The sequence below is a fragment of the Miscanthus floridulus genome, chromosome 8, assembly GCF_019320115.1.
Source record: "Miscanthus floridulus cultivar M001 chromosome 8, ASM1932011v1, whole genome shotgun sequence".
In the NCBI taxonomy this organism is placed as follows: Eukaryota; Viridiplantae; Streptophyta; class Magnoliopsida; order Poales; family Poaceae; genus Miscanthus; species Miscanthus floridulus.
The window spans coordinates 148,396,560-148,408,323 of record NC_089587.1 but is presented as its reverse complement, the minus strand read 5'-3'; the positions used below and the strand labels follow the sequence as shown (position 1 = coordinate 148,408,323).

At 44.0% G+C, this 11,764-nt stretch overlaps 1 non-coding gene across 1 annotated transcript; it reads right to left on the bottom strand.

Moving 5' to 3' along the window:
* Positions 1–3,082: 3,082 nt before the first annotated feature.
* LOC136478555 (U5 spliceosomal RNA) lies at positions 3,083–3,202 on the bottom strand. The gene has a single exon (XR_010764281.1). It is a non-coding gene; the product is annotated as a U5 spliceosomal RNA (small nuclear RNA).
* Positions 3,203–11,764: the final 8,562 nt, after the last annotated feature.

Sequence of the window (11,764 nt, the reverse complement as noted above, 5' to 3'; positions counted from 1 at the left end):
AAAACTACACAAAAATCTTTCAGGTTGCCACCTCCTAGATGGCTTGGTGATGGTCTCCGTCGAAGCTCGCAAGAAGCTTGTGCGGTGCTCCGGAGAAGAGCTTTGTGAGGGGCATTGTGCTCGCCTCGCGGGAGCCACGAAGAGCAACTCTAGTAGAGCGAGATGTGAAGGGCGACAAGTGGTCCGGCTAGGTCAAGTGCTAGAGCTTGTGGTAAGCACTCCATGTGGGAGAGTGTGACTTGCGGGTCACCACTAGCAAGAGGACCGACGACAACCTTAGAGCTTGTCTCAACGAGGACTAGCGTGTTGGCAAGCACGTGAACCTCAGGATAAAAATCATCGTGTCATCCTTGTATTCTCGTTGGTTTGCATCCTCATTACACAAGCTTGTATTTACATTTCATATACATTGTGCTCGTGTAGTTGTTCTTGTAATTAGTTAGCTTGTGTAGCTCACTAGTTACCTTCTTGCTTGTGTAGCATTAAAGTAGCTCCCTTGCGTGGCTAATTTAGTTTGTATAACATTGTTAGTCACATTGCTTAGTCTATGTAGCTGAGTATTTGCGCTCTCTAATTTGGCATTGGTTGCCTTGTTATTGAGCATTGCTAGTGCGCTTAGGAGCTTTGTGCTTTTACTTACTAGAATTATGTAGGAGCTCCCCGGTGTGCAAAATACTAGTGGCATAGGTTTGTGTGACCTTGCTCCTAGAATTAGTTAGGTGAGCTCTAGCTAGCCCGACACCTTAGTTGCTTAATTAGGATCTTTGCAAGGTGCTAAAGAACACAGATAGAGGGGTGTAGTCTTGGTTAGACCGATAGTTTTAATTCCGCATTTATTTCGGTTAGCCGGCACGATTAAGTTTAAGAAATGACTATTCACCCCCCTCTAGTCCGCCATCTAGACCCTACAATGGCGTCAGTGACAAATAGGACCGCGACATGGAGCCATCCCTGTTGATGTCTACAGGATTAGCGGGACCCGCATGAAGGGGAAGAAGGACCCGACAACCCTGAAAGCCTTCTTCTCTCTCTCGTTCTTCTCTTTTTTCTCCTTTGTAACCCGCGCTTTCCCTTTGCCTATAGAAGGGGAAGCAGGGCTCCCCAACAAGGGGAGGGACAATCGACATGAGACAACTAAACATAAGAGCACGACACGAACACACGGCTAAGCGGCAAGCGAGCTCTCAGCACCCGATTCACTCCTTCCACCAGAGACTTGAGATCCTTTCCCTCTCTCGCCTATTTGTAACCCCTATTACAAACCAAGTGCTGGTAATACGAGCAGCAGCGAACTGGACGTAGGGACGTTCTGCCTGAACCAGTATAAACCCTTGTGTCCTCCGAGCATACCATTTGAGCCAGACACGCAAATACAAATTTACTCGTCGGTGGTCCGAAAACACCGACACCGGCCTTCCCTACGTTGCAAAACGCATGTTTGAAGTGTTTGAGATGTTTCAGAGGTATGTTTTAGATGTTTCATATAGATGTTGCAATGGTAGTTTTTGGATGTTGCACATGTTGCAGTGGTTATACACGTATGTTGCAAGAGTTTGTTCAAAATGTTTCATCTGTTTTAGACGCATGTTACAAGTGTTTTATCTGGATGTTGGAATGGCTATGTTGCAAATGTATACTCCAAATGTTTCATCTATTTCAGACGTATGTTGCAAATCTGAGTGTTGCAAAAGTAGATCTGGATGTAGGGTTGTTGAGTGAGGAAGAGAGAGCTATTGCGGTAGCCATGGCGGTGTCAATGTGGGGAGGAGGTGCATGCTGCGCAGCACTAGGGTGGAAGAGGTAGGATAGTCATCTGAGCGGCGTGGAAGAGGTGGGTGCGAAGCGGTGTGAAAGAGGCGGGCGAGGCGCCGGTGTGGAAGAGACGGGGCTGAGTCATCCGGGCGGCAGTTTTTAGTCTTTTGTCTCTAAACTGTTTTTTTTTTACTTTTGACTACTGGTTGGTAGCGTTTTGTTATTGACTTTTCTAATAATATTTTAGTTTCTCAGCATACAAAAGTTAGAAAAACTCCCATTGGTGTGTTTTTCAAGTTTTATTTTATTTTCACGCTGACCAACTTTCTAACTTTTTAAAAACCAGCTCAATAGTTAAGTTATTTGTTTCACCTTCTAGCAGCAGAATCCAGCAAAAACTTGAAACAAACATACCCTTTATTTTATAAGCAGGTCCCAACAAAAAAAAATTTATATATGTTTCTGACACCTTGCTGGTTGATGAGATAAATATTTTTTATGGTGCACAGGAGGAAACTTCGATGCATGTTATCTGCTAATAAAAGTGATTGGTTCGTCCTGTTATGGTTTTTGGCCAATTTCGTTACTTGTATCACCTAGTCTGGCTCGCATGAGCTCATCCATTCTCATTTAGACCCTATTTGACACAACTTTTAGAGGGGCTTCACCTATGACTTATGTGTTTCTTTGAAAGTCATGTGAAACACTGACATTTGAAAATCAGCTTGTGAAGTCAAAACCAAGCAAAAAGCAATGAAGCTGAAACCGTTTTAGCCTAGAAGCCGAAGTACAAAAATATGGTTCTTTCTGGCTTCATCATTTTTTAAGAAGCCAAAACCCTTCGAAAAAGATCCTTGCGCTAGGTTAGACTTTATTTGGTTGCTCATACTTGGCCATCCCAGCTGAGCGGATACTGTGTTGGGCTGCGAGTATGTCGCAAAATATTAAATATCCAAGGAAAAATTAATTATATTATATTTATGTATGTAAGTATGTTTTAGTAGTCTTAGTTCTTCTTATTAAGCCTTAAATTAACTCTATGCATGTACACTAATCAGGTGGCTAGCTGGGACATCCAGTGGGCCAAGCTTGGCTCCCGGAGATGACAAGAGAGCAAAATTTCTTTAAATTTGTTGGGATTCCTTCTCAAAGAGAAGAAACCCTGCAGGCCAAGCGTCGCTCCCGGATATTTATGTATGTAAGTATGTTTTAATAGTCTTAGTTTTTCTTATTAAGCCTTAAATCAACTTCATGCATGTACTAATCAGGTCGCGCTCTTGTCATCCAGCGGGTGATGGAAAGAGAGCAAAATTTCTTTAAATTTGTTGGGATTCCTTCTCAAAGAGAAGAACCCCTGCAAAAATTGGTGTATACTGCTTATTGCAGTGGATACACGGTAATCTTTAGTAAAAGGCGAAAGATTAGTTCACTCTGTGTCCACTGCGCAGCTGCGTGACTCTTTTAAAGCTGCCGCCACGGGCTCTCACAAATAGCAGGACTGGCTGTTGGCATGCGCTTAGGCAAGCGATGTGGGATTAATAAATAAACAAAGCGCCGTTGTCAATATGTTCTTTTTTTTTTTACTGCAACGGAACGGACGGCCCATTACATTGCCAACGCTGTGGATCTCCGCAGCCCAGGCGCAACGATGCCCAGGCTGAGCATGCATGCGGGCCCAAACGTCGCTTGCCCGCTGGCCATTTCAGCCTTGCCTCCACATCGTTGGTTGCCCGGATCAAGATGAATTTGACGGCTGGATACGGCACAATTTCAACATCAATGGCGAAATTCTCACGCCGACTGCAGCAAAGAATATGCGTATCAGTTGCATGCTTGAGTGATCACAAAAACTCAGAACGTTATTGTTTTTATGCCTGTCTTGTCTCTCTTCTGAAGTTTTAGTGCCATTCAAGTACATACCGCTGCATGTTATTTGATTTCAAAGGTGCAGCAACTGAACCTTTCTTCAACAATTGAACTACTGAAGCACTGCATGCCTTCAGATTTGTATGCCAGGTGGTTCTTGACCTGCTTGTTCACAGATTTTGATCCTTCTTGCTGAAAATCATCCACCATCTCTCTCTCTCTCTCTCTCTCTCTCTCTCTCCTTCAAAATCACAAAAATACTAACCATACACTAGTATGTAGACAAGTGGACGCAAATGCTGAATCATATAAAACCATAACAGGGAGATGCATATGCTTATCAGCAGATAATTAACGTGCATTGAATTATCTGCATTCTGATTTCTGCCCCCCTCTTTTTTTTTACAAGGGAAGTTTCTGCCTATGGTTTCGAACTTGGGGGATGAGCTTTGAGCTCCCTTACAAGTTACAGATAAATATCTCCTGTCGCAGTCTCATGGATATAGTAGAATTGCTGGAAGAGATATGGATCTGTTTTAATCCAGAGGAGAAACAAGTTTATATAAAAAGCTATAGCATAGCATAGTACATAATGCCCTGGGACGGGAATAGATATTTGATGTTGAGGATGCTATCTCTCAAGTGTCAAACCCAAAGAAAGCAGCGAGCCAACCAACCCAATTTTTTATAATTTGATCCTTTTTTTAAGAAAATTTACATTTGGCCTCCTAGAAGACGTAAACTCATCTTTGACCCTGGGGTCGGCGCCAGGACTCATGGCGCCGATGTAACACGTCTCGGCGCCACAGATCTTGGCTCCGAGGTGCCTGGCCGTGCATAGTAGGGCATCCTAGGTGACGTTGACGTGGCCGGTACCTCGGCGCCAGATGCATGGCGTCGAGCTCGGAGCCACCGATCTTGGTGCTGAGCTCGGCGCCACAGATCTTGACGTCGACCTCAGAGCCATGTATTCTGGCGTCGAGCATGGATTCAAAACCCACGGCCAAGTTTCCCTTGTCGAGGCTGCTCTCATTCCTTCCTCCTCCCTCTCGGTTTCTTCCTCTCCCTAACCCGCCCAATCTCTTGAATCGACGAATTTGACCTTGGATACTTGGATTTGATCCATACATCTTCGCGAGCAAGGTATCCTCTCTCCCCTTATCATTTTTTTACGAATTGATTTGGTATATATTACGTCTATTTTGTAACCCTAGATATGTTATTACCTAATGTTTGAAGTGATTTTTTATTTTTTGTATTATGTAACGGTATGATGCCAATGCGTGATAAAGCTAGTAAGCTAATGTAATCTCTTATCATCGTGTTATATTATGTTTTCATTTATGTGCAACAAATAGAAAAACCCTAGGTTTAGGGTTTAATGTTCATTGCTTTCGGTTCTTAGAATAAATTTGGTTCAATTGTAGTTATGGCCGGATGACCGGAAATGCCTTTGACCCGTTGCCTCTGCCTAGTGGTGTTCCAGTGCCCATATGCTTTTGCGGCTATCCTTGCAAGGTAGCCAAGTCCGATGAAGAGGACATATATAGGCAGATGTATTGGATGTGTGCCAATTTTGCGTTTGAGCCTACACTTCGTCAGCGCCGCATTAACAAGATGGTGAGAAATTGATATTGTTTAATATTTATTTTGTGTCAAATGAAGTCTTGCATGATTTATTTGTTTTGTAACAATTGCATTTGTTGTAGACCTTTCCACCGCTCTGTGATTTTGAGCAATGGATCAACACTGAGATCAAGTCGGAAGACAAGGAGTGGATGCAGAAACTGTTACGGTGAGAGGCAGAGGACAAGGAGATGATGAAAAAGAGACGTAGAGAGGAGGCTCTAGAAAAGGAGCACAAGGAAGAGGATGAAAGGAGGCATGTTGCTTCGCAAAGGGAGGAGAAGGAGAGGAAGCTTGAGCGTGCGCTCCGAGCGAAGGCAGCGATGGAGGAGAATCCCGATGCCCAGAGAAAGAAAAAGTGGTCTCGTTGCACTCAGTAGTCTTCATAACTTGCTAGTTCTATGGTATATTCATGAACAATATTGTCTAATCTTGGACTTTGCATTGTGTTGTCATGTATTGCACTTTTAGTTTATCGTCATGTACTTCAAATATTGTTATGTTGATTAATGTGCTTTATTATTGGACCTTTCATAGTGTTGTTGGTTTCATTATTTGTTGTACAGGTGCATTTATCGTATAGTAAAATTCAACAAGGATATTAAGGCATTGGAAGAGACCGAGAAGCGTCTCAAGGAAGAGTAGATCTCGTGTTTTAAGGTTATTTGTTTTAGTGTGATTCAATGCGTATTAGGTTTTCCAGTTCTCCTCAGCAGTGAATTTGTAAGGATGTCAGATGGTGATTAGTTTGATGTTGCCTTGACCACGCTTTCATTAGTAAAGAAGCCCTTAAGCACTTGTAAGTGTTGGCCAAACCAGAGTTAAAATGTTGAAAAAATTGCCTGTGTCACTCCCCATGAACCCTTTTTCTAACATACCACTCCCTAAATTCGGTTTGCTATTTTAGCACTCCTTCCTTTCTAGTCCATCTTCTGTGGATTTCTCACCATTATTACCTTTCTCAAATGAGCACATCCTCTCCCTGAATTTGCCCTCTCTGCTGTCCAAGCTCTAGGTGTGGAAACCAAATAGATTTCCGGTGAGCTCAAGCCATGTTCTCCGCAGATACAGCTGCACGGTGGGCAGCTTGGATGGAACCTCAGGTGCGGGATCAAGCTTTCAGCGATGTGTTGAGCTTGGGCACACCAACACACCAGCTGCAAAAGGACCACCAACCCACGCTGAGCTCATGTAGTTGGAGTTGCTTCACCTCATAGTGGTCGTGTGCAGCAAAGTGGTTTGTGGTGCATGTGCCGCATGAATTCAAGGTGCAGGTAGACTAAGCTGCACGAATGCTAAGGGAACTAGCGAGCTGCTACGCAGGGTGTGTCAAGGAGGGCGTCGTAGCCCGCCGCAACTACAGCGCTTAAAACCTTCTAATTTCAGTTATCAAATTCAGTTTGCATTTTGAACTAGTAATTTCAACTACCCAGATTTTCATTCTTACTCAACTGCCCATTAGCCTCCTTGTCAATATCTATAGTGGCTTGCATTTGAATGGACCTACATGTTTTTTTCAAATTGTTCAATGGCTCCTCATGATCTCAGATCTGCATGTGCTTGATTCTGCCATACATCTATTATGTGCAGTCAGGTTACAAAAATGATGAATTTATAGCCCTTGATCTATGAAAGCGTGGTCAAGGCAACATCAAACTAAAGTTGGTTCGTCTTAGTGTAAATACAAAATAAATTTACTTGTGATATGGATTTGATGTTTCTTGTTTATGTAAAGTGATGGATGTAACATATAAATCTTAACATGTGCATCGTTATGCATGCCGGTTGCAATGGTATTTAAATGATGGGGTTATAGTTGACATTACCACTAGGTTCAGGATCGGTGCAGGCCCCACCCGTGTCCCGGCCCTCGTCGCAAGGTCGTAAGACGTTTGTTCATCGTCGGAGGACTCAATGTCGGCATAGTCTGTTTGGATCCATTGCACCTTCAGCTTGGTCCTTGTTGCCCGTATGTACCAAGATAGGTACGCTCTGAAGTTCTCGTTCGTGTGGGGCTGATCATTCTCATACAAGTTCTCATGAAAGTTTTCCCAGTGTTCGATGTAGTCACGGTGCAAGGTCTCAAAGTCCGTCTCCTTCTTTTGTTTCCGACGATCGATCCTGTAGGTTTACAGAAATGAAATTGCAAACTTATAAGCTTCAACAGGATATCATAACAAAATTGGCAGTTGAAAGTGACCCTTAAATCCATAAGTACAGAAAAAAAGACAAAAACATCTTAAGACACTATAGCTGGCCTGTTGTTTAGTTATGGCAGGCCATGATGCAGAAATGGCTGTGCTGCTACCTGCTCTGCTCAGCCGGAACCTAGAGGTAGTAGGCAGGAATGAGCTCAATGATCAATAGTAGGGATGAAAACGGATCGGATACGAACGGATATCACTCATATTATATTTGTTTTCATATTTCTGTTCGGATTCGGATTCGGATTCGGACACGGATAGCGTTCGGATACATATACGAATACGGATTGACTCGGTTACGGATACGAATAATGAGTATCGAATACGGTATGAATCGGATTCGGAGAAGGTCGGATACAAATATCTATTCGGATATTGAGTAAAAGCAGCATATATATATCATACATGCGTAAATCATTACACCACTCTATGAGTCCATAATCTATCTAGATTAAGCCAAAAGACTAAAGAGTAAAGCAACAAATAAGATAAAGATACAGATTTGTCACACCCAATTTTAAGGATAAAATTGAATGCACAAAACTCGTGTGTGCCCAGGAAACAATCACACACACAAGCTGACAAATTACAATAGTATCATCACGGTGTCTCATACATCAGAGTTATAATATAACTTAGTCTTATACATCACAGCGGAATAATAAAAAGATAATAAACTCTCATGGCCGTCATCACAGGGAAGGTCAACTGGTTGACCACAAGCCTAATAATCCACCGAGAAATCCTCATACCCGTTGTCATCTGTTACCCATCCGGGATTTTTATCCAAGTAAAGAAGATAAACAAGTGTAAGTACATTCCGTACTTAGCAAGCTAACATGGGGTTATGAAGCTCAAAAAGGATAGACTCTGGTTTACTGTAGTTAGCATTTTAATTGGTCAAACTTTTATTCTCAAGTATTATCAAGATATGCTTAAGCTCCCATTTAATTCCCATAAGAACAAATATCAAGGTCAGGTGTACCATATATCATCGTTGAACAACTTTAAATGATCATCAACAGTTAAACAGTTATTCTGTGAGTTTTCCGGGCCGCTCGTAACCGTGAGCACGGCTGTTATAACAGTTTGTTACCCTCTGCAGAGGTGGTGCACATTCACCGCGAGTCGTGATCCCCTTATGCCCGGGTTAATTACTCCCATGTCACTTCCAAGGTGAGCGGGCAGGGTACACTATGAAGCCATTTCATAGGTTTCCCTAACAGGTTAGGGCCGCTAGGTTTCCTTGGCAGGCAGATGTAGGGACCCCCCTTTCCTATGACACAAATCCATCGCGGCTATACTCATAAGAACAGAGGCAGCCCTATACCCAAAGTGGCAAGCTCCATTTGCGCCAAAAAGGTAACCTCTAACCAGCTAGGAAAGGTCCTATTACTGAGCTAAAGTCAGAGCCATATGACTCTCCCGGTTGCACTGTCAGTCCCAGCTTTTGCCGACAGATAAGTCCTTATGGAGGGCCAGGAGCAACATGAACAAAGGTCATTTGCAACTTCGCCCTATGGAACAGTTGTTATAATTCATGTTACTCACTTTGTTCCATAGTATCATTCATCAATATGTATATCAAGTTCAGTTAGAGCACTAGCAATCTACCCATATGCATTTAACCCATAGGAGACAAGAAACAGGATAACAATCACTAGGATGTCCTTACGGGTATCAATATTAGACACATGCAAATGAGTAATCGATTAGAGTGAAATAGGACATCAAGGAAGGCTCATGTCATACTTGCCTTGGTTCACAAACTCGTGCTGGTCCTGCTGGTCGTCGAAGAGTTCTTGGTCTCCAACGTTTTTCTCACCGTCTGAACGCGACCAACACGGCAACATACAACATTCCAAAAGCATTCATGCAAGTCAAACATTCCTATCATTAGAATAGTACACCAACAGTATTGAATCAAGATAAAATATTTGTAAAACTAATCTACGTTTCGCTACGATCACGTCAACGCGAAGTTCACGAAAAACGGAGCTAAAATGTGAAAGTTATGATTAAAACGGGTTTTCCAATAGTCCTATATTTAATTAAATCTAATCATGAAATTAAAAAGTTCCAAACTTGACTAACAGTAGCTCCAACATGTAGCTTATGAAATTACGAAGCTAACGCGATTTGAATGGATCAATTCGGAGCTAAAACGATAATTTTATAAGCGAAACAGTTCGAATGGCATTTCTGTAAATACTGAAAGCGTACTTTTGACTTAAACAGTGAACTTTACGCTTTCAAAACGAGAATGCGTACTCGAGGAAATACGCCTTGGACTACGGGTTCAATTCGGTGAAACTAGGAGGGCTCTTTAGCAAATCTACCCATGAAGGGGTATCTTCTATTCCTGGCCGTTGATCACGCGAGGGACGGCTAGGATCGGCCTGGGGGGGTTCGGCCGGCCGGAACAGTAACACCGGCGAGGCTAGCCATGGCCGGTGGCAAAGATCACGCCGGCGAGCTCGGTTAGGGGGGCTAGGGTCCGCCAAATGGGAAACCGAGGGCACCCGAGAGCTCGGGGGGAAGAAGGGGGTCGCGCACAGGTCGAGAAGACGGCCGGAGGGAAAAACCGGGGCGCGGGCGCCATGGCCGGCGGCATGGAGCTCATGGCGCTCGCGGATTGGGCGCTATAAGCCACGAAATGCGAAATGAACTGCATGGGAAGAGAGAGGGGACCACGGTGAAGCTCACAGCGGGGAAGGATGGAGTCGACGGTGGCTCGGGGAAGACGGCGACGCGGACGGCGGACGACAATCCTCGGAGCTCCTCCGTGCGGCAGTTGCGGCCGGGAATGAGGCGAAAATGGAGCGGGGGCAGCAGGGGGCGCGTGAGGGGGGGGGGCTCGGCTCCTATTTGTAGCGGCCGGGGAGCGGGGAGGACGCTCCCACGACGCGCGTCATGGCGGCGGTTGCTGCAGCGCCAGGCGCGGGCGGTTGCCGAGCCGCGCGGTGAAGACGGCGCCGACAAGCGGGCCCGGGCAGTCAGTAGCTGGGCATGGGGTGAAGGCGCGCGGCGACGGCAGTTGCTGGGCCGCGCGTAGCTAGGCCGGCGCGGAGCGCGCGGCTGGGCTGGCGCGGTTGGGCTGCTGGCGCAGAAAAAAAAGAGGGGCCAGCGGGCCGAATGAGAGGAAGGAGAGGAGATGGAAGGAAATTTCCTTTTTCTTTTTATAAATAAAATTTTCAAACTCATTTTCAAAAGGTTTTTAAAATCTTTTAGCATTTGAACAAAACCACCCGTCACAGAAATAAATATGCAATAGCATGAATGCATCAACATGTTTCTATTCTTGTATTTTCTTTTAATTTCATAAAAGAAATATTATTTCCTAATTTGAATTGCACATATAATTGCATATTTAAATCAAATTTACTATTTTAAAAAGAATTCAAATTTTAGGGTGTTACAATTCTACCCCTCTTAAGATGAATCTCGACCTCGAGATTCGGGTGATTGCTTACTCAAACAGTTGGGGATAAGTCTTTCTCAGATCCTCTTCTCTTTCCCAAGTAGCCTCATCCTCTGTATAACGATTCCACTGTACCTTGCACATCTTTACTGTTCGGCTTCTCGTAACTCTTTTGGCAGTTTCCAAGATCTTTATCGGGTACTCTTCATAAGTAAGATCTTCCTTGACAACAAGTTCTTCCAAAGGAATTTGTTCTTCTGGTACCCTCAGACACTTTTTCAACTGGGAAACATGGAACACGTCGTGCACACCGGACAAGCTCTCAGGCAATTCCAACTGATAAGCTACTTCTCCACGTCTATCTAGGATCTTAAAAGGTCCTATATACCTTGGGGCTAACTTTCCCTTCATATTGAATCTTCTCACACTCCTCATTGGTGACACTTTCAGGTACACATAATCACCAATCTCGAAAGTCAGCTCTCTTCTGCAGGTATCAGCGTAACTCTTCTGTCGAGACTGAGCCACTCTCAAATTGTCTCTAATCATTCTTACTTGTTCTTCCGCGTCTCTAAGAACATCGGGACCAAACACTTGGGTTTCTCCAGTCTGATTCCAGAACAAAGGCGTTCTACACTTACGTCCATACAACGTCTCGAAAGGTGCCATCTTGAGGCTCTTTTGATAACTGTTGTTGTACGAGAACTCTGCGTAAGGCAGACTCTTATCCCAACTATCACCATACTAGAGTGCACAGGCTCTCAACATATCTTCCAAAATCTGGTTGATCCTTTCAGTCTGTCCATCGGTTTGCGGGTGGTAAGCAGAACTGAAATTCAACTTTGTTCCCAAAGATCTATGTACTTTATGCCAGAATTGCGATGTAAATTGGGTG